The sequence below is a fragment of the Oryzias latipes genome, chromosome 12 (assembly GCF_002234675.1).
Source record: "Oryzias latipes chromosome 12, ASM223467v1".
Lineage (NCBI taxonomy): Eukaryota > Metazoa > Chordata > Actinopteri > Beloniformes > Adrianichthyidae > Oryzias > Oryzias latipes.
The window spans coordinates 11,196,611-11,218,579 of record NC_019870.2 but is presented as its reverse complement, the minus strand read 5'-3'; positions in this window follow the sequence as shown (position 1 = coordinate 11,218,579).

Genomic DNA, 21,969 nt, shown 5'->3' with positions numbered 1-21,969 from the left:
GGCGGCCCGAGCTCTGCTCGGAGACGGGAGACATGGTGAATTCGGCTGCTCGTTCACATAGATCTGCGGGATGGATGGCAGTACGAAGCCTCCCACACGTAACAAAGCATCCTCTCCTCCCCTCAAACACAAAACTTTAAGTCTGGCTGCTCTGCTCAAAGACACGGTTCGCTCCATCCAATGGCAGCCGCGTCTGGGCCATGCAGGGTCCGGACGTCAGTGGTCACGAAGCGCTCCTCCCTGGCGCCCCCCTCGCGATGGGTGTCGGAGAAGATAGGACGGGAGATCAAGGATCTGTGTGCTTGACTGTTAACACTAAACATGGTTGATACATGGTGTGTTTCCACCACACTCAACTATGCAAATGATTAAAACATAAACATGGACTCAGAAGTTTAAGATTTTGTTTGATATGCTTGAAAAAAAATGGATGGACATATTGAAAGAAACTGTTTTGCTCTAAATGCAGCCTGTTCTGGATTTCTGAAGCATCCGACAGTCACAATAAGTTTTTAGAAAATTGCAGACTTCCGAATAACACACAAAATATGAGTTTTTCTGTTGTAGAAAAACACTTATCAGCAACCCGTGAAGATGAACGCACTGTCTAAGTTATTGTCAAGTACGTGCATTTTCTTGTGGAAACAGCCCGTATTAGATGTGGTCGGATTCATGTGTTAGGTGTTGTGAAAGTTAACTATTGGAAATTCCAGGAAATCAACACAAAGAAAAGCAATCTGTTGTAGTAACTGTTGGAAATTTCATCCAGAAAGAGAATTAGAAATACTTGGAAAAACATTTTTTTTTCCTTTACACATGGAATTTTTGGGAAAGAAAGCAACAATACTTCAAATATTTACTCTCTGCTGATGATCAGAAAAAAAAGAAACAATACGACATGTTCTTAATATATAAAAAAAACAAAAAATAACGACCCTTTGATTTTAGCTCATTTGCTGTTTAATGGACTGTGGAGCAATCTCTTCCGATTTCACAGGATTTTTTTGTGTCCTGTTTTTCCATCAGTCTCATTATGTAATGCAAAAACTTGACTTGGCAGCACTGAATCTCATTATCGCGCAGGCCCTTTAGCAAAAAAATGTAAAATGCTACCTTCGGCGTTCTTTATAGTTTAAGGTATTTTGCAGGAGATCACTGATTGTTTCATTCTACAAAAAAGAAAAAGAAAAAACATGCTTCACTTTACTTTAAAAATCATCAAAGCTATTTAAAATCCATTTAATGATTTTGCATTAATTCAATATTTTGCTTAATGTAATTGTATTTAATCCAAAGCCGATTAATTTTAGGGTAATTTTGTTGGTGCACAGAGGGTCTCTTTACAGATTTCAATCGGCGCTCTTAGACTTTTGCTCTAAACAATGCCTAATGGAGCTTCTTAATGAGATAAAACAAAACAAATTTAGTCCATAGTTTTTCTCGTCAGATAAAATGTAACCCTACCACCAACAACACCATGTTTAGGGTTGTGAGTGTGCAAATATTTGACAGCAGGGAGGTGTGAGGCCCCTTGGCCCCAGAAGCAGCAAGCTGTTCAAGTGCTTAGCAGGATGTTTTAAAAGGGCTGACAATGCATGCAAATCATTTTGAGTGTGTGCAATGTTAATGCGCCTGAATCACCATAGAGCAGCATCCCACTGAGCTGAACTTTAACCAGTGCTATACCTGTAATCACAGATTTTACTCCCTAGCTGTCTCAGGAAAGGGAAATGAATTTCTTGAGTGGCCACATTTGCCGCGGTTGCTGCAGTGCCAATCATGACCGATTACCAAAGCTGGAAGGGCAGATTAGAAGACAGTTTCAAGGTTTAACTCAGGATCTTATGAGGAAGCAGGCCTCTGTGAATTAGGCAGGGGCTTTTTGAAGTACTCCTTCAGCCGTTTAAATGTCTTTTGCTTTGATTAGTTAACCTTCCAACGAGGAAACTATTAGCATCATCTGATTAGTATTTAAAATCTTGAAATGACCTTCAGAGAAAGGTAATGACCTTCTACCTGTAGGTCATAGCAGGTTAGTAAATTGGTCCCAATGCTTCATATTATTCATCACATTTCTCATTTGTGACACATTGTGCCTCGGCAAGGTGAAACCACAGATCCTGTTTTATACCTTCAAGCCAGGTCGGAACCCCAAGATAAAATATGATCACCTTCAACTCCCTACTGCGGATTTAGACAAAACCTATACCATCATAACATATAGGGGCTTCTTTAAAAAAAAGATTTGCCAGGTATAAAAACCTCAGCAAACTTGACTAAATCCATGAAAACATGTCATGCTACATTTACACAGGCCTCGGAAACTGCTATTCAAGCGACCACTTCCAATGAAAATTCTATGTAAATGCATATTTTGGGATTCCAGATTCAAAACTTTTGCGGTCATGCTTTGCTACGCACGTTTTTTAAGTCCGTATTTGGCCATTATCATATTCGCCATTGATCGTGCGTTGAAAGTTAAACCAGGTTAAACTTTGACCAGGATTTGATGGTGACGTATTGGGAGCATCCTTTTCAATACACGGAAGTGCCAACCGTTTGAAAAATGAGCGTGAAAGAGAACTGAGTTATTGAGGTTTGTGCCCCACCAGAATTAAATGACACCAAGTCTTTCATATATCTGAATAGAGCTGTGAAAGAAAAAGCCTGGAGGAAAATTCACGAGATTTGCACAGCTTTGACAAATCGCACTAAGCTTCTTTCAACTTTGAGTACACGAGCAAGTATTGGGTAGCGACAGACCTGTGTGATCATCACATGCTAAAGGCATGACGCAACAAACGGGCAAAAGAATGCCCGTTTGTTGCGTTATTGAACGTTCAATACATGCCCTGTGTGTATGTAGTATTAGACTTGCTGCAGTTTGCTTTTCATGCATTTCGATTGCATTGCAAAAATTGATCATGCAAAGCATTGCCGCTACTAATTAAAATCATTGATCATTCACAAACCATAGGCAAACAGCACACACAGTCTATTCTTGTGCATGTGTAATTGTGCACACTAAATTGGGGATCCTAGTCAATCAGGCCTCTACTGTATAATAACAGCCCCAGTATATATGGTTCTTACTTGGCTTGATGGAGTGGTATTGTCCTTACATGTCAAGCTCAATTTTGGAGGCGTATGCTAGTCAGATCCAGTAAGCCTCATCTCTAATGCAGTTTTGACCCTCTGAATAGATATATCTATTTGTATGTCTGCGCAGTTTTGCACCCTGCTCAGTTTTTTTTTTGTCCGTAATTGCTTCCTGTCAAAATGTCTGAGAGAGCTGATTGCAGGAAATAGGACAGGACATGTGTGCCCCTTATTAACCCGTCAGTTCAGGCAGCAGATGTGGCACACTGAAAGACAGGATTGCATCTGCAGAAATTAGCCGTTGTAGCCTATGGCTTTTTATTTATTTTTTTCATAGAGTGTAGACATATTTATTTATTATTGGCACGGTGAGTCAGCCTGCAAGACATTGCACTTAAATGATGAGGCCTACGTTCACATATGAGGGTTAAGCGTTAAGATGACAGTTTTGAACTTCGGTTGAATTACAGAGTCGATCCTGGAGTGTGTGCTTGATTCTCAGTTCAGGGAGAGAGAAAAAAAGTGTGAGTGACACCAAAACCTGTTGGCCGTAAAGCTAAAGTTAAAGCCCCATAACTTAGTAATTTCACCTCATATTAGAAGATAACTAAAGTGGTGATACAGGGAGATTTAAGACGATGCAAAAAACAGGCAGAGATAGCGTCTCTTTAGTGTGGTAATATGACAGTGGGAGAAGGGGGTGGAGAATGTTCTCCGGCATGAGTAAGCGGCAAAAACCAGGAGACATGTAGGCAGCATAAGTGATCAGAGGGGTGAAAGTGAGAGTGTAAGCTTGTTAGATTATCAGGGCTGTCTTTCTGACTTGCTTCCGCATAACTGGTGATTGTGAGAGTCAGCTAGCACTTATCAGCAAATTCTCGTGAGTTAAAAGCACTGCCCAGACTCAAACTATTTCAGTCTGATATGTCAAAGGATGTGAAGAACTGTACAGCACCAATTGAGACGGAAGTCGCAAACCGAGCTGTGTGTATGTGTGAGTAAAAAAAAAAAAAAAAAAAAAAAAAAAAAAGAACGCACAGGGAATACATTCTCTTTTTTGGAGCAACATGAGAGCTCTCAATTTCCTTTGGATGCCATCTTCAATTTTGTCAGGGGGAAGTGGACTGAAGAGTCAACTGAAAAAGTTAAGACTCTTCATATACATATGATTTATCTTTCATTTATAATAGATACTGCATAACTTGCTGTCAAACAAAGCTAGGAGAAAAATCTAACATCTTTTACCTAAATACTATTGGAGTTGTTCATGCACATTTGTTCGGATTTCAAGTTGTTTAGGAGTATTAGTTGCACTTTTTGGAGAAAAGAGCAACACTTCTAAGCAACACTGATGTCAAATTTGCGTCCCCTCCCTCTCTTACTACGCCCGTCGAATCTGCAGCAGGACGCTTGTCCAAAAATATATTTATAAACTAGATGCTAAAGACATGTGGGAGGAGCTACCATCAAAGGTTTTTAGCCCCACTGCTACATGGAAGCTTTGTCTTTATATCTCATTACAATAAATAGAAGATAAGGGCGATGTTGCAAGAATAAGCACTTTTCCATGTTCGGGGTTCATTAGATTTACAGTAAGTTTTACTGTCTACTGCAGTCACTGCCTCTGAATGATGGTGCTTTCAGTGGTACTTCCATCTCACTGTGATCCATTGTGATGACCTAGCCCGAAAAAGGAAAGAATAAAAACAAGAATAATAAAAAACTATCAAAAAGTTCAGATGGCGATCAGATTGTCCTGCAGGTTTCCTCTCCATATGTGTTTAAATGGCGCAAACAGTGCCCTCTCGGGGTTGTTTTTGGGATACAACCGTTAAAGGGCAACCAGTTACTAATGGCAAAATAGCAATTATATAAGCCTTTTTATGTTTAAAAATCACTAATAAGCCACTCCGGAGTATAGGTTGCACCCCTGTCCAAACTATGCAAAAAAATAAAAAACCTGACTTGTATTCTGAAAATATGATACTGGAGTACTATATTTTTAAAATGTTGATGCATATACAGCATGTGTTGCAATGCCTATCCAAAATATCTCTGAATTAAAAAAAAACACACATTCAAATTCAAAGAAGCAATTAAGGTTTCATTTGTAAAAAGAAAGAAAAAGGTAGTTTTTGTTGTGTTTAATGTGTTGTTTAACACTATGCTTTATGCAGGAACAATTATCATTATCAGATGCCAGACCAGTGTCCTATTTATATATCTCTAAATGCAATACAGACAGAATTAAGGGCAAATGAAAAAAGAAAAAAAAAAGCCTTGTGACCAGTACTGACTATTAAAATGCTCAAACTATAGAAAACCTCGCTTTCACAATAAGTGAGTCATAGCTAAACTCATTGCTGTCAGACCACACTTTTTAAAGCTTTGCTTTAAAGTTGGATATTTTTACATTCTTTGTCAGGACTGACCTTTTTTTTTTAATGGAAGACAGTTTGAGTCACTCAAGGCAGTATTTTATTTTTTTATTCTAGGTTGGAAAATGACTTTACATGACATTAGATTAGATCAAATGAAGCAGTTGTTGGAGATCGCTGTGGTTTCCGGGTGATGCTGTAGTATCGCGAGACCCAGCGAGACGAGTGTGGTGAGTCGACTTGGCGGCGCGTAAGCATTTGAACAAACATTTTCGATCTTGTTTCATTTTTCCGCCATATTAAAATATTTCCTGCTAACTAACACAACCTGTTAAGAGTATTAAGCTTCTGTCAGCCTGGAGGACCTGGAGAATTTCATTGACGAGTGTTTTAATACCTGCAACATGGTGAAGCCCAGAACCGCCACCACCACCCCCTCCGCCAAGCGTGAACGGCCTGAGGACTCTCCCGGGGCTGTGTCTTCTCCGGGCAGCGGAATGAGCGATATCCTGGATTCGATTGACAAAAAGCTCTCCAGCTTTGATGGCCGCCTCAATTTGCTGGAGATCCTCCATAGAGAATTTCAAGGTCTGCGGGAGTCTCTGGAATTCAGCCAGCAGCAGGTGCGGGAGCTCGCAGCGGAGAACCAGGCCCTCAGAGAGACCGTGAAGACCCTGAGCAATGACACCGCCCGTCTCTCCGAGGAGAACCGATCCATAAAGGAAACCCTCCTGGATCTTCAGTCGAGGAGCATGAGGGACAATCTAGTGGTCGCGGGGGTTCCAGAGGAGGTAGGAGAAGACCCCGAGGCCACCGTCAGATCCTTTTTACAGGTCCACCTGAAGCTCCCCAAGGAGGAGGTGCAGAAGATCTCCTTCCACAGGGTTCACCGCCTCGGAGGAAGAAGGTCCGACCACCAGCGCCCGCGTCCTATTGTGGCTAAATTCGAACATTTCAAACAGAAGGAGTTGGTGAAGGGCCGCGGACGGGAACTGAGAGGCACGCATTACAGCGTGAATGACCAGTTCCCGGCAGAAATCCTCCGTAGAAGGAAGATCCTGTTCCCGCTGAGGAGGAAACATCTTGCTGCTGGTTCGAGAGCGATTGTGGCCGTTGACAAACTTTACGTGGACGGCCGGCTGTTCCGGGACCCGGAGATCACCCCCTGGCTGTGCTGAAGGCTTTCAGATCCGCGCTGAGAACATCTGCGCTGCCCAGAAGAAACCCGCTAAACTTACTTCAATGAATGGAAAACCGGATCATCAATAATCCACACCTCGATCGCAGGAAAACAGTCTTTTTTTTTCTTCGTCACCTCAGTCCCACTGATGTTTCTATTGTTGTTTTGTTGTTGTTTTCGTTTTCCCTTCTATCTCTTTTTTTCTTTCCTTTACTCTCCCCCCCCCTCTCCCCCCTCATTATATGTAAATCACCTGGAAGCAACTCATCCTCGGTAAGTATTTATTTATGCACGGAACGGGCGCGCGCACACACAAGCGCACACAGGGGCGTGCACATGCGATCCCGCACACACACGCCGACATACTGCAATCACCTCACACAGGCTCTCATAGGACGCACGCGACACGCAGCTCACATAGCCAGAAAACGTTCACGCGCACAGCGCTTCTCAATGCGGGCACGCGCACACGGACTGGTACACAAGCACTACTTAGCTTTACACCTTTTCAGTCAGAGCAGTTATGAACAGTCTTAACATCGTTAGCTGGAATGTGCGTGGACTTGGCTCTGAGCCAAAGAGACTGAAAGTGTTAAATCACCTGGATGGTCTAAAAGCAGATATAGCTCTACTGCAGGAGACCCATTTATCAAATTCTTTGGATCACCTTATGTGCTGCTTACAATTTCCAGTTATATACTCTGCCAGTTACAACTCCAAACAACGAGGAGTTGCTGTTTTAATTAATAAAAATCTTAATTTTACTCATAAGGATACAGTTACTGACCCAGAAGGCAGATTTGTAATCATTAATATATCCATTCAGAATAAGGACTTTTATATAGTGAGTATTTATGGTCCTAATGTTGACGACTCTTCCTTCTTTCACAGATTCTTCACCTCACTCTCAGTTCACTCTGACTCCACAATCATTATAGGAGGAGACTTCAACCTTGTTTTGGACCCTGAACTTGACAGACTCAGCACAGCAGCAAACCAGCGTACATGGCGATCTGCAAGTATTCTAAAGCAGTACATGAATGATCTGGGTCTCTGCGACGCGTGGCGCTCATGTCACCCAAACACTAAAGGGTTCACCTTTTTTTCTCCAGTTCACTATTCACACTCCCGTTTAGACTATTTATTAATCAGTTACTCTCTTTTAAAAAATATTCAAAGCTCCAATATCCATCCAATTATTATCAGTGATCATGCACCAATCTCTGTAAACATTTCTAGGGAAAAATCCACACCCTCTGGTACAACCTGGAGGTTTAATACGTCTCTGTTAAAGGACCAGGAATTTCTTGAATTCTTTAAAAAAGAGTGGGCAACCTTCTTAGACTTCAACAATACTCCAGACATCCCACCGTGCGTTCTTTGGGAAACAGCAAAGGCAGTCATGAGAGGGAAAATCATTTCTTATTCAACGCACAAAAAACGCAAAGAGAAAGCAGATTTATTAGAATTAGAAAATAAAATCAAAACCCTGGAGACTGCTTATGCTGCTTCTGCACAGGAACACATTCTGAGAGATTTGAAAAATTTAAAGCTGCAGTTAAATGACATCATTAATAAACAAACACAATTTCAAATACAAAGGCTACGACTTGAAAGATTTGAAAACTCTAATAAATCTGGCAAATTTCTGGCTAATCAGCTTAAAATTAACAGAGAAAAATCATCAATCACCTCTATTATGGACCAAACAGGAAATGTCACCCATGACCCGGTCAAAATTAATAACGCATTTGAAAACTTTTATAAAAACCTGTACACACCGCAGATCAATCCGTCAGAGCAAAGTATTGACTCATTTCTTAATAATGTAAACCTACCCAGGCTAAATGAGGATCAAATCACAAACTTAGATTCTCCGCTCTCGCCGTCTGAACTTCATGAAGCTCTGTTACTTATGCCCAATGGTAAAGCACCAGGGCCTGACGGCTTTCCTGCTGAGTTTTATAAAGAATTCTGGGAACAACTGGCACCAACATTTTATAAAACGGTCACATCTATTAATGAGAGCCAATCAATGCCACCTAACATGAACTCAGCCAACATAATTCTTCTTCTAAAACCAGACAAAGATCCCACTAGTCCTTCAAGCTATCGCCCTATTTCTCTAATTAATGCAGATGTAAAAATTATCTGCAAAGCACTAGCACAGAGAATAGAAAAAATCACTCCTCACATAATTCACTTCGACCAGACTGGATTCATCAAAGGCAGACACTCGGATGATAATGTCCGTAGACTAGTTAATATAATAGACTTTGCCACCATTAAAAACCAGGAAATGACGGTACTATCGCTGGATGCTGAAAAAGCCTTTGACAGAGTTAATTGGAAGTTCCTTATTGCTGCCCTCCAGAAGTTTGGTTTTGGAGAAGCATTCATCAATTGGATCAAAATATTATATCACAACCCCAATGCATCAGTTAGAACTAATAAACAGACCTCAAACAGGTTTTTTCTTGGAAGAGGAACCAGACAGGGCTGCCCACTCTCTCCTTCTCTTTTTGCTATATTCATTGAGCCTTTAGCTGCAGCAATAAGACAGAATGAGAGCATTATAGGAATAAAAACCAAACACAGCCATCATAAAATTAGTCTTTATGCGGATGACATATTACTGTTTTTAAGGAATTTACATTCTGTAAATGAAACAGCAATGATCATAAATGAATTCTCCTCCATATCAGACTATTCCATTAATTGGAATAAGTCTGTTTTATTACCACTCAACAGGAATATGGAACAAAGACTCACAATTCCAGTTAAAACAGGAAATATCAAATATCTGGGTATCTACTTTTCCCCCAAACTATCAGAACTGGTGCAGCTAAACCACACCCCATTACTGAAAAGCATACAGGACGATCTAACACGCTGGACCAACCTGCCTTTGTCCCTTATGGGCAAGGTAGCCACGGTTAAAATGAAAATCTTACCCAAGGTTAATTATCTCGTCTCAATGATTCCCACACAACCGCCATTAAAATGGTTCAAAACATTAGACTCATCCATATCAAGCTTTCTATGGAACAACAAACCTGCAAGAATTAGTCTAAAAACTTTAAAATCTGCAAAAAACTGTGGAGGATTAGAATTACCTAACTTCCACAAATACTTTCTTGCAAATAGATTACAATACATCTTAAAATGGTTAAAAAATAATCCAGAAACCAACTCATGGTTAGACTTGGAACAGGCGTTATGTGGAAAGATCAACCTGTCACAGCTACCATTTATTAGCCAAACAGTTAAAAAACAGGATTGTTTCAAAAGCATTAATATAAATGCCACCTTAACAGCCTGGTGGGAATTTCTCAAAATATCAAAATCATCAATTCAACCGTGCAAAATGACACCCATCTGGAACAACCCGGACATCCTTATTAACAAAAAAATGATTCACTTCCCAGCTTGGCAAGCAGGGGGCATAAAACAACTAGAGCACGTAATTATTGATAGAAGATTCATAACCCCCCAGGAACTTCAAGACAAACATGGAATAAATAACTTCTTGGAATATCAGCAACTTAAATCAAGTATTACTAAAAAGTATAAAATTAAAGACGACGATTTAAAGCTACCAGATGTAGTTACCACTCTGATTAATTTTTCAATGAATAGAACTCTCTCCAAAATATACAAACTTTTATGTAATTTAGATAACAATATTGCCCTTCCAACAAAAAAATGGGATGCAGATTTGAGCATCAGCACAGATGAAAGCTTCTGGTCAGAACTTTGTCTAAACACCTTTAAACTGACAAAAAGTCCAAATCTGCAGCTAATCCATCTCAAAACTCTTCACAGAATTTACTACACTGGACAGAGGATGTTCAAGATGGGTCTCAGTAACTCAGACATTTGCGAGCACTGTGATAATAATCTACCCGACAGCTACATGCACGCACTGTGGTTCTGCACTCCTGTCCAGGCTCTCTGGCAGCAGGTATGTGCCGATTTATCAGTCTGGCTTAAGGTTTCAATCACTGCCTCACCGTCACTTTGTGTGCTTGGTGACATGAGTGCCATCGATATAGAAGAAGGATTAGCATCTATCATTTTCATAACTCTTTGTATTGCCAAAAAAACTATTTTAATAAATTGGAAAAACAAGAAAAATATAAACATAAGTCAACACAGAAATCTGCTGTTTGATCATATCAGCTTGGAAAAAATGTCAGCCCAAAGCTCAAGTAACTTTGAAAGAATTCAGTCTCTCTGGTCTCCTGTGGTTGACTCCATGACTTAGGGGGTGGGGGGCTTGGTCGTCGCTGCTCCTTGCCCTTCTGCCGTGGTTTGGGGTGGGGGTCGGGGCTTCCGGTGCCTGGCGGGGGCGGTGGGGGGCTCCGTTGGTCGGGGGGTCGGGTCCGGTGCCTGGGTGGGGCGGGCTGGGGCGCTGCGTGGTCCTCTGGGCTTGGGTGTGGGGGTGCGTGTTGGGGGGTGGGGTGGTGGTCTGGCTTGGCTTGGGGGGGTGGTCCCTTTGCCTGTGCTGGGGGGGGTTGGCGGGGGCCCTGCTCGGGTGGGGGGGGCCAGCGGCGCCGGATGGGCTGCCCATCTGCACCTGGGGCTGGGATCGGCCCTTCCCTGGCTCTGGGACGGGACGGGACAACCCTCTCGGGGCCCCCGGTCGCTCTGGGTGTCACCCGCTTCGGCTGCGGGGTCTGGGGTGGGGTGGGGTGGGGGGCTTGTCGGCCCTGTCCTGTGGGGGGGCGTTCTGGGGGGGAGGGGGGGCCCATTATTAGTACGGGTCGGGGGGGCTCAGTCTCCGCTGAGGCAATCAGTGGTTGCCTCGGCCGGTTGGCCTCCTCGGTCCCGTCGAGGCCTGACCAGAGCTCTTCTAGGGCCGGCGTCTGGGGGTGGGGGCCTGGGCTTGCTCCGGGGGGGGGCGACGCTTTCTGGCTCCTCTCTCTCTGTGTGGGGTGGGTGGTGCCGGGCCTGGGGTGTCGGCGCCTCCGGGGGTGGGCCCCTGGGCTGGGTGGCCCTGGCCCCTTTGCTGGGGGTGGGCTGGGGGACGGCTGTTTGACCACCGGGGGACAGTCTACCAGCTGTCCCCAACTTACCCCCTTCCTTATATAACCTCATATTAGGGTGAGGGGGTGGGGGGTCTAGCCTGCGATGCGCCTTGGGGGGGGGCTACTTGGGAGTGGCCCCCCTCCTATGGTTGCCGTATGGAGTGGGCCCCCCCTCTTTCGGTTTTATTTGCACCTTAGACATGTAGGGTCCTTGGTAGGGGGGGTGCTTGGACATCACTGCAAGCAAGCAGCAGATGTCCTCCTGGCACCCTACCCGCCAATTTTAACCGCACCTTAGACATTTAGGGCCCCTTGGTGTGGAGGGTGAGGGGACATCACTGTGAGTAATCAGGAGATGTCCCCTTAGTGCCTTACTCGCCAATTTTAACTGCACCCCCCTTAGTACACACACCCCTCCCCCTTCAATATATACATTCAAACATAAACACACACACATGCACACAAACACCCTCTCAAACACCCATACACGCACACACATTTTACAAGGAAGGTGGGACCTGGGTCCATCTGTCCCCTACCCCTTCCCTGGTGGGGGGTGCGGGCCCCTTGGCGATGGCGGCCGTGTCCCTTGGGTGCCGGCTCCCTGGGCCCGGCGGTGCTCTCTCCGCACGGTGGGGGGGTTCATATTACACCTGAGCCGGGGGTGTTCGTGTCCCTGGGGGGTGGGTCCTGGTCCTTGCCCCTGGGCGCTGGGCCCCGCCAAACTTCCAACATGGCCGAGCCTGGTCGGGCCATATTTATAACATCCTTTGTGGGCCGCCCTTTTTTCCCCGGGGTTCCCCCCTCCTGGGCGGGGGCGGCGGGCCCCTGCCTTGCTCCTACCTGGACCCACTCCGGGTGGGTGGCTGCCTGGAGTGCGGAGCGGGTCTCCCTTGGGGGGTCCTGGCTCGTACCTGGGGTCGGGGCGGGGGGATGCCCGGAACTCCTGGGTGGTGGTGGGGTGCTCGTCTGGGGCTGTGGGCGTCCCTCTCCGGTGGGGCCCTGCGTTGGGCTCTTCCGGCGCGGCGGGGGGCTGCTTTCCTGGCTGGGCTGGGGCGGCGCTCTCTTTCCCTCTGCGCCTCCCTGCTCTCTGGCTCTGGGGGCCTCGCGGCGGTCCGGCTGGCCCTGGCCTGGGTGGCGGTCTTGGTCGCCCGGGGGGCGGTTGTTCCCTGCCTGTTCCCGTGTGGCGTTGGGGGAATTTCGGCTGCCGCTGCTGCTGCGGCGGGGGTATGGGTGTGGGGGTGGCTGGGCGCTCCTCCTCCTTCTTTTCACATTCCACCATCCATTTTAGAAGAACATAAACACTCACCTGAGCACAGGTGTTAGCTCACCTTTGCACTAATAGTTTGCATGATTGAATGAATGAAAGATTTCACACTAGTTGGTTTAAAGGCATAGGTATGCGTTCGTGAACACTATCTGTTTTGTGTGCATGTTGACGTGGACATTTTTGCGGCTAGCAGGTGTGTTGATAATATTTGAGTGTGTGTGAACAGGCCCCGCCCTTTTTGTACTACATTTGAACCGTACCGTAACGATAAACAACCAGTAAACCTGTCTGCTCTATGCTGCTTCATGGTCTTACCCCCCTTCCCCTCCTATTATCACCCTCCTACCCCCCCCCTCTCTCTAACGTCCCTCTCTCTTCTTCCCCTCTTTCCTTATCCGTCCGGTCCAACACCAAAGATTTTCAAACATGATTGAAATTAATAAATTTTGGCCTCAATTACAAAAGGGGTTTATTCAGACATACCTTTGGTTTGTCTGAAGATGAATAACCCCTCTTGTTAAAATAAAATATGTCCAACACAAGAGGCCCTCAGCTCTCATCTGTTTGCCTAGCTGTTGGACAGGACAAGTGCGAAAAAAAAAAAAAAAAAAAAAAAAAATGAAGCAGTTGTCTTGCATTTATTGGGTCAATCTCATTTTAAAGGTAAGAATCTGTGAAATGTAAAAAGAGACTAAATATCAAAATCACTGATTCAAGATATATAACACTTCATCTCGTCATTGGTTTCTCATGCAATGCTGATGGACTCTGGCATTGTAGAACTGTGATACTCGACCACTAAACTCCATCGCAGACATTTCAAAAGAAATGCCGTCATACTGCAGTCTTTAAAGACTCGGATAAACATTGCTACTGTTCACCATTCAAATCAAAACTTTATATTTTAGCAGCCTTTATGTTCAAACCAAGAGAAAATAGATGTTTCAAATTTGACATTTAAATTCTTAGGCTTTTATTATGGTTTTTATGTTCCTCAAATGTGAGCAATGTTCCTTTATGAAAACACAAAAAGTATTTTCTTTCTGACAAATACTGTCAAGTATACCAGGATTGTTTTTCTTTCAGTGTCAGGAGCTGATGGTGAAGCACTCCAAAAATGCAGGAGACAGGGCTTGATGACAGGAACTTAAAACTTTAATAAATACACTCAAAGCATGACAAAATCCATGAATAAGGGAAGCAACAAAAAAGATGACTACACAGATGACCTGAAAAAGCCAAACTGTGAACCAGACGCTTAAATATGTTGAGAAAGACGGACTTAACCAAAGGTAGATAACAATGTTTGTTAAATGAAACCAGGTGAGTCACGAAAGAGGGGAAACGCAAAACCTGAAAACAGAACATGAATCAAGAAAATATAACAAAGAACAAACTAAAAGCTGCAATCCTTATTTTAACAAATGAAAATTGTGTTTTTGGTGATTGTAACATGTTCTTGTAACATTTTTCTCATGCTGGAGGACATTTATATATAAAAAGAAATCTTAAAATTGCAATTCTGAGTGTTTATTTGTTTAAATTGTTGTGAATCAGATGCAAACACAAAAATGACATTTGGAAAAGAGTGTATTTGTGATGTAGGAGTTACTACAGCAAGCCCCAAGCTCATTGTTCCGCTTCATTCTGAAAAATACTTGTAGACGACTAGATCCTTGTACGATTTTGTTTTCGTCAACTGAGCTGGTAGCTAAATCATCAGTCAGTTGATCATTTAGCTGATGATGCAAAAAAAATTATAATAATAATTAAAATGAAATAAAGAAACTAGTCACATAATAAACATTTACATTAAAAGACCCATAGTTTTCCCACCTGCTTCCACATTTGAGTGTCTAGAATATAGCTTCTTCCTGTTATAAAGTTCAGTTATGTGACTCCAATAACAATATTAGGTAAGCTCAAAACCCATGATATCCTGTCTAGCTGACTACATTTTTTTTTTTACAAATGAATACAACTAAATAGTGGAAAGTATTAAAAAGACAATTTGTTTTCTTTCTTTTGATTTAATTTAAACCTGGGTTCCAAATAACCCAATTTACCTCTAAACAACCCTCGCAAATGGATAACTGTAGGAAAAATGTCAGCTTTCTTTTGGATACGCATCTTTCAAGAAAACACTGCACACCCTATGATGTATGATACACTCCACATTCTCCAGAACAAGCCACTATCATGTGCTGATCAATTGGCAGTTTCACCCTTTTTACACCCGGGACAGAAGGCCTCAAGTATAACGAGACAGCTACAAAGTCAGCCATTGATCTTTGGCCCAAAGTGGTGTGCTACTGCCAAATGAGCCTATTTGAGAGCGAGGCAGCGTGGCACTGCTGATTTTGTGTTTATGCAGATCAGTGGCACAGTGCGATCTGTAGTGCACATTCTGGCATGACATTTGTCTATGTTACTGCCTTCTTAGACCACCTCTAATCACAGACACAAAGAACAGTTTGTGTGACAGCAGTTCAGAGGAGAATAAACCCTTTTGTCAGGCACACATGCCACCCGTTACTTAATCCTGCTTTTTGTTCTCTTAATTTGAATCACACCGTGTTTGGATTACTGTAACTCCCTGAGCTCGTGACCTTAGAAGACAAACAGAACAATGAAACCTGATGAGAGGGAAAATATTCTGCAGGCTCATGGCTCATTAAAAAATTACACTCAGATATTCTACTATTTGCTCAATTGCCCAAAAACCTTTGTGAATTAAAGGATTATCCCATCCTTAACCTTTATTTCCGTTGGTCATCAGCCCACATTTGTAGCAATAACAACTTCAACTGTCTGGTTAGGTTTTCCATGAGTTTAAAAAATGGGTACGTGATAACATACCTCCAGAAGAGCATTTCTTAGGTGAAACACTGACAAGAGAAGACCTCAGAGATTGACTGATAGAGAGAAGACTGCAAGCAACACCTTCTTGTCTAATTTATCCCAAAGGTGTTCTATCAGGTTGAGGTCAGGACTCCGTAGGTCAGTCAAGTTCTTCCACATCAAAGTGACTTGTCTTTGCTTTGAGCTGTGGTGTGCAGTCATGTTGGAACAGAAAGAAGCCATTCCCAAACTGTTACCGCAAAAGTAAAAAAACAAAAACAAAAAAAAAAAAACACGAACACTTTTTATTGAACTTTTCCCTGGTGAACAACTCACAAGGCCAACACAGATGGAAATTATTTATGGATGTTTTTAACATGTTCTTGTGCCTTTCTCTGATGATATAGGCAATGTTTAAAGAAATTTGGGCCTAAAATAGCATTTCTTAGTATTTCTTTATTCAAATTATAGTAGTCGTGACATTGAAAATACGCCGTGTGGGTCACAGGTTCCCTGCTCTGCTTCACAATGGGGAGAGGAAGGGGGGCGGGGTTGTCACGTTCCAACAATCCGATGATTATTATTAAAAGACCACTGGGAAAGCTTTTAAAATACATGTAGACCAAAAGATGATCGGAATGGGTCATGGATGCACTTAGAACAAATAAGAGGAATTTGTATTCTGTGTTCTCATCCTTTGTTTTCAAATGTTTACCACAAAACAGTCACAGCTAATAACTTGCTGTCATATTTTTACTTGTGTCAAGGTTTAGGTCCAAATATAAATCATTGGGGAAGAAAAGCTTCAACAAACATTGAAGGGGCTTGAACACTTGGATTAAAAACATCACTTCCACTGTTAAAATCAGTGTCCACTTAATGAAATGGGGGCATCTTGAAGGCTTCTCAGAGCAATCTTCTCTGCTTCTGATTTTTCTTTGACACAAATCTGCAGCTGAACTGCTTCACTTGACACAAGATCTAATGTGAAAATAAATGTCGCAGAAAAAAAAACTGGTCTTAGTTTTATTAACCCCTACTCTTCCAAAACATTAGTACCAACATTGTTTTAACTGTAATGCAGAGATTCATATAGGATCACACCAAGAGTAGGACAATGGGGAGGAGTTTCTGACATATATTCAGAAATTGTGAGATCTCCTGAGTCTCACTCCTTGCTTGTATTTGGGGGATCATGTTGTAGTTTCATCAATGAATATGTCTGGGATGGACAGGTCACCAAAGTATTAAGCTGGATTTCTACTTTGCATCTTATTCGTATATCATTTTATATTTTATTATGTACTGCTCATGGAAATTAGAGGGGTAGCGGAAATTGTGTGTATTTTATGTGTAAAGTGTTTTTTTTTTAGTTGAAAAATGTTTTAATCATGTAAAACACATTATGTTAAACATGTGCTTTATAAATATAGTTTGATTTGATATTTGGACAAAATGAGGAAATAAATTAAGGTCATAGATACGGCACCAACTTGGGGTCTTCATTGTTCTATACCATCTGCACTTCATTATTTTGTATACAACTACAAATCTAAGCTGAGAGAAAAGCCACATCATAGAGGTTTTAGTAAACATTTGCAGAAGGGGTGGAGGCATTGAATTAAGACAGGGATGTCAGCACTACAATGCGGATAAGTTGCCCGAGGTGTCATCGTTTGTTTTGGTGTCCAGTTTGCCATCTGCACATGCCAGGAAGTGTTCATGGAGGGATATAAACAGAAATAAATTGTTCAAGATTATGCAAAAAAAAAATAAAAACAAAAAAAAGTTCCTGATCATATTATCCTGGGTGGCTACAATTCTGCCCTCTGAGTGAGAATCCACATCTGTAACACAGGGAAGCTGCTAAATGGATGTGGATATCTGTTATTTGCATTTAGTATCTAGTTAATACTCAAGTGGAAGGTCAAATGTTTTAATTATTTGTTTGTTTTTGTAATTATTTGCTCACTTTTTCCTTGCTTTTCCATGTTGATTAAAGAGTCATCCATTGTTCCATTTCCTCCAAGTCCTTCGATTTGTTTTTAGATGATTCAGGAACTGTAGTTGGTTATATGTTTGGAAATGAACACATGTAACCAAAATGTTTAAGGCCTACAGTGTTCAAAATAATTCAAACTTGCATCTTTTTATTACAACGATTAATACTCTACTTTAAAAGTACAAAATTATGGAGCGTTCATTTTCTACAACGCACGAGAAAAAACAATCAGCTCATGGTTTTACTTGGAGTAAACTAAAAAATCAAGTTTGTTTTTTCCTTTGTTTTTCCCAAATCTATATTGCGTAGGCATCTTTGTTTCATGATTGCTATACTTTTTTTTTCTTAAACATCTCTCTGTCTGTCCATGCTGATTCCAGACCAGACAGCACTGGAATTAAGGAACTTATGTTGCACATCCAAAACCAGGAGGAGTGCCAAGAATGGATATCAGTGTGTTAAAGCAGAGAATCAATATGCTACCGTATCCTTTTCACAAATCCCTTATCACCTTTCCTGAGCAGATGGCTTGTGAAAAAAGGAAAGAAAAAAAAGTCAAGCAGTAATCTTATGTGCAATAAATGGTGCTTGTTATGTTCCTGTGGAGAGACTACAGATGGCGTAGTGATGGCTTCGCCTTAAAGTGCATGTGCTCAGCTTTAGACACACCCTTCATTCTACTTCAGAGGGGTCTTTTAATATGTATGGCCTGTGACATCACTCATCAAAATGTGTGATAGATGAGAAAGAAAGGAACTTCAAGCTGAATCTAATTTGATCCTTTTCTGACAGATGTTAAGCAACATGAGGCCATTTTGGTTTAAAATAAAAGCATACTCAAATTTCTGATAGTTAAAGTGTCAAATTATAGACGTATTTTCATATTTACTGGATATTTTGGTTTATATTTTGGCACAAACCTATTTTTTTTGCAGAAAACCGTAATTTTCATCTAGATTCATTTCATTTCTACCACTTAAATAGAATGCTTTAAATTCTTAGTAAACATTGGCATTAATCAAATAAATTAAATTAAACTGAGGCACAAGGACATTACAAAAAGTAGTTGGCTAAGAGAGACATTCATTTTTGTGTGTATAAATTAAATCAGCACAGTATCGCTCATTTACATTGAAACTCAATGAGGTGTGGCATTAGTTTCAGTGGTGATCCAAAGTTGCACTTGCATTAGTTGATTAGCAACCACATGCTTTATAATCACTGGATGACTCCTCAGATGCTTAGCTGTGAGCTATATCCTTTTCATGGATGTGTGATCATGGATGTATGATCATGTGAGTGTGACATTTAATGCACTCATGCATTTTTTTTTCGCTGCTGCTGCCTCCTGCAACACCTCAACATCTATTTCCAGGCCTGAAGAGGCCGCAGAGCACTTTTGATATTCCTCTGCACCTTTACGTTATCGCAGCATACTGCTGTGTGGCTGAATGCATCAACTTGTCAGCTGCATTCTAATAAAAACAGCAACAGCAGAGAGGTGAACAAGAGGGCTTCAGAAATGCCGCATGTGGCTTGATAGCAATCCATATCGCCGCCATCTGGAACTTTTACATATGTTATGATAATGCGTGTCCTGTTCTACATCAGAAGTGCTGTATGTGTTACTACTGTGGTTCACTCATTTTGTCATGATTTTTTTGTCTGTCATCCATGTTAGAATTCAAAGCATATTATTTCTGCTTATTATTACAATATTTTTTACTATTTTGTATTTATATCATGCATTTTTGGTGTGGTTATACACAATGGTACTTCTAGTACAGGGGTCGGGAACCTTTTTGGCCAAGAGAGCCATAAAGTGCCACATATTTTGAAATGTAATTTCGAAAGAGCCATACAATAATGTAGTGTCCCTTCCCCACACTGAGGCACGGAGACTTAACCTCTTTTAAAGTTCTTTATTCCGATTACTGCAGACCGCAACAAACGCCGTTCAATTAATTCAGCAACTCCTGAATCTCTCCCGCCGACACGAGAGCGCTTCTCCCAACTTTATATTCCCCTGCTCCCGCTGCAGCCCTCCCATTTCCCTTATTCACAGGTTTCCAGCTGGTACAAACTCTGTGAAATAATAGATAATAGTAACTGATAGCGCTAGCGCAGATTTCTCTCTCTAAGCACTGCTACTACTGCGCGCCTCTGGCATCGCATCGCGCCCGAGAAGGACTGGTCTAATGAAAAAAAAAAACTATAATTAAAGATTTGTCTGCGAGCCACATGTGACCATCAAAAGAGCCATATATGGCTCGCGAGCCATAGGTTCCCGACCCCTGTTCTAGTAGATAAAGCAGAACATTCCATTTAACCTCATTTCTAATAAATGAGTACAATGGATTCATGTTCACCCAGTGTAACACAATGATTCACTCCAGGTAAATTAAATTTAATCAGTTTTTATCTATGCATCCATTTTCTTGACCCACTTTACAGGGCTGCCAGAGCCTAACCTGGCAGGGTACACCCTGGACAAGTCACCAGTCTGTCACAGGGCCAAACAATCACACACCTAGGGATTGTTTTAATTTTATGAAACATGTTTTTGGACTGCAAGAGGAAGCTGGAGTGCTTGGAGAAAACCCACACATGCTCAGGGACATCCTCCAAACTCCACACAGAAAGTTCCCAGTTGTGATTTGAACCAATGCCTTTTTGCTGTGAGGTAAAGGCACTAACCACTGCACCACAATGCAGCCCTTAGTATCTTAACTAAAGCACTTTTCAGACAGATCAAATGAAATGCTTGATAGGGAGCCTATAGTAAAAAGAAACCATAGGAAGTTTTATAACTTTTAAAAGACTATATAATAATATTTTAATACATAAAAGGTAGAAATCAATTATTGAATACATTGAAACAGTTATTTGAATAACAAAATACAGCCAATGTCATTAATATTATAATATAATGGATTCAGCAGATTAAAAATGACAAAATAAAAAGATATCTTAGAATTTGTTTTTTATGTACAGTGAGAGATAAGCTTGATAGATCCACATCAGGGAAATTCACTTGCTGGGTAGCTTTACAAAATATGTGGATTTGCAAAAAAAAAAATAAATAAATAAATAAATAAAAGTGTGCCAAAAAGAAGGTGATAAGATTAATAACACATTTTAATAAAAAAAAAGTGCATTATTTAGAATTATACAGTTGGACATGATATGTGCCCTTTATGCTGCTCATTGGTATTGAGTCACTGCCATGGGGATGAAGGACCAGTGGTCGCACACCTTCCTGTGCTTCGGGTGTTGCTACTAAAGGAACTACACAGAGCTTACATAGTTTGATTCATCAGCTAAGAGCTGCTGTCCATTGTTGATGACAGTTTTGACTGTGTCTCGCCCACTTTATCCACAGATTCTTTTGTCCAGCCAAGAAAAGAGCTGGCTTTCCTGATTAGTCTTTTCACTCTTTTCTTGTCCCAGAGTGCGATGCCTGGACCACAGACAATTACAGTGTCACATAACATTTGTAAAATTGTGCTCCTCACACTAAAACAGCCTCATTCTCCCAAGAGATGAAGGCGACTTTTCCTCTAGAGTGCATTGGTGTGCTGAGTCCAGTTCAGTTTATCGTTGATGTGAGCACCCAGATCCTAAATTCTTTTCACCGTTTTAATGTCCGAGCCCCGGATGTTCACCATTGTTTGATTTGGGGTCTTGCTGTAAACATCTTTGTTTTACTGCTGGTCAGTAACTGTTAGGTGATGGAATCCAAACCATCCCTCAAAGTCCTTGGGGATTGATCTGTATTCCAGCTCATTCTCTTTAGAGACGCTGCCAACGCTACCTGATTCATCTGAGAACTTCTGGAAGTGGCAACAGTTGGCGCAGATAAAATGTAAAAGCAAAATGATGTTTAAAAGAAAATGTCAACACTCCCTGAATGGCTTCTGTACTTCAGAAACCCCCCCAGATATGCAGTTCCTCAATCTCACTTACTGTGGCCTGTGGCAGGAGTGGAAATTTTGGACCGTACCGGCCTACTTTCAGCCCTGCCTATTGGTGAGCCAATCAGCTGTCTATGAAGCAAGTTGTCCATCCACTACTCCCATGTGGTTCCAACAGACTTTAGGTAAGTTATTCCTCAGAAAAGTTACATATTTCCAATGCATTTTGCAATAAAAATTATCTTCCTTTTTGTT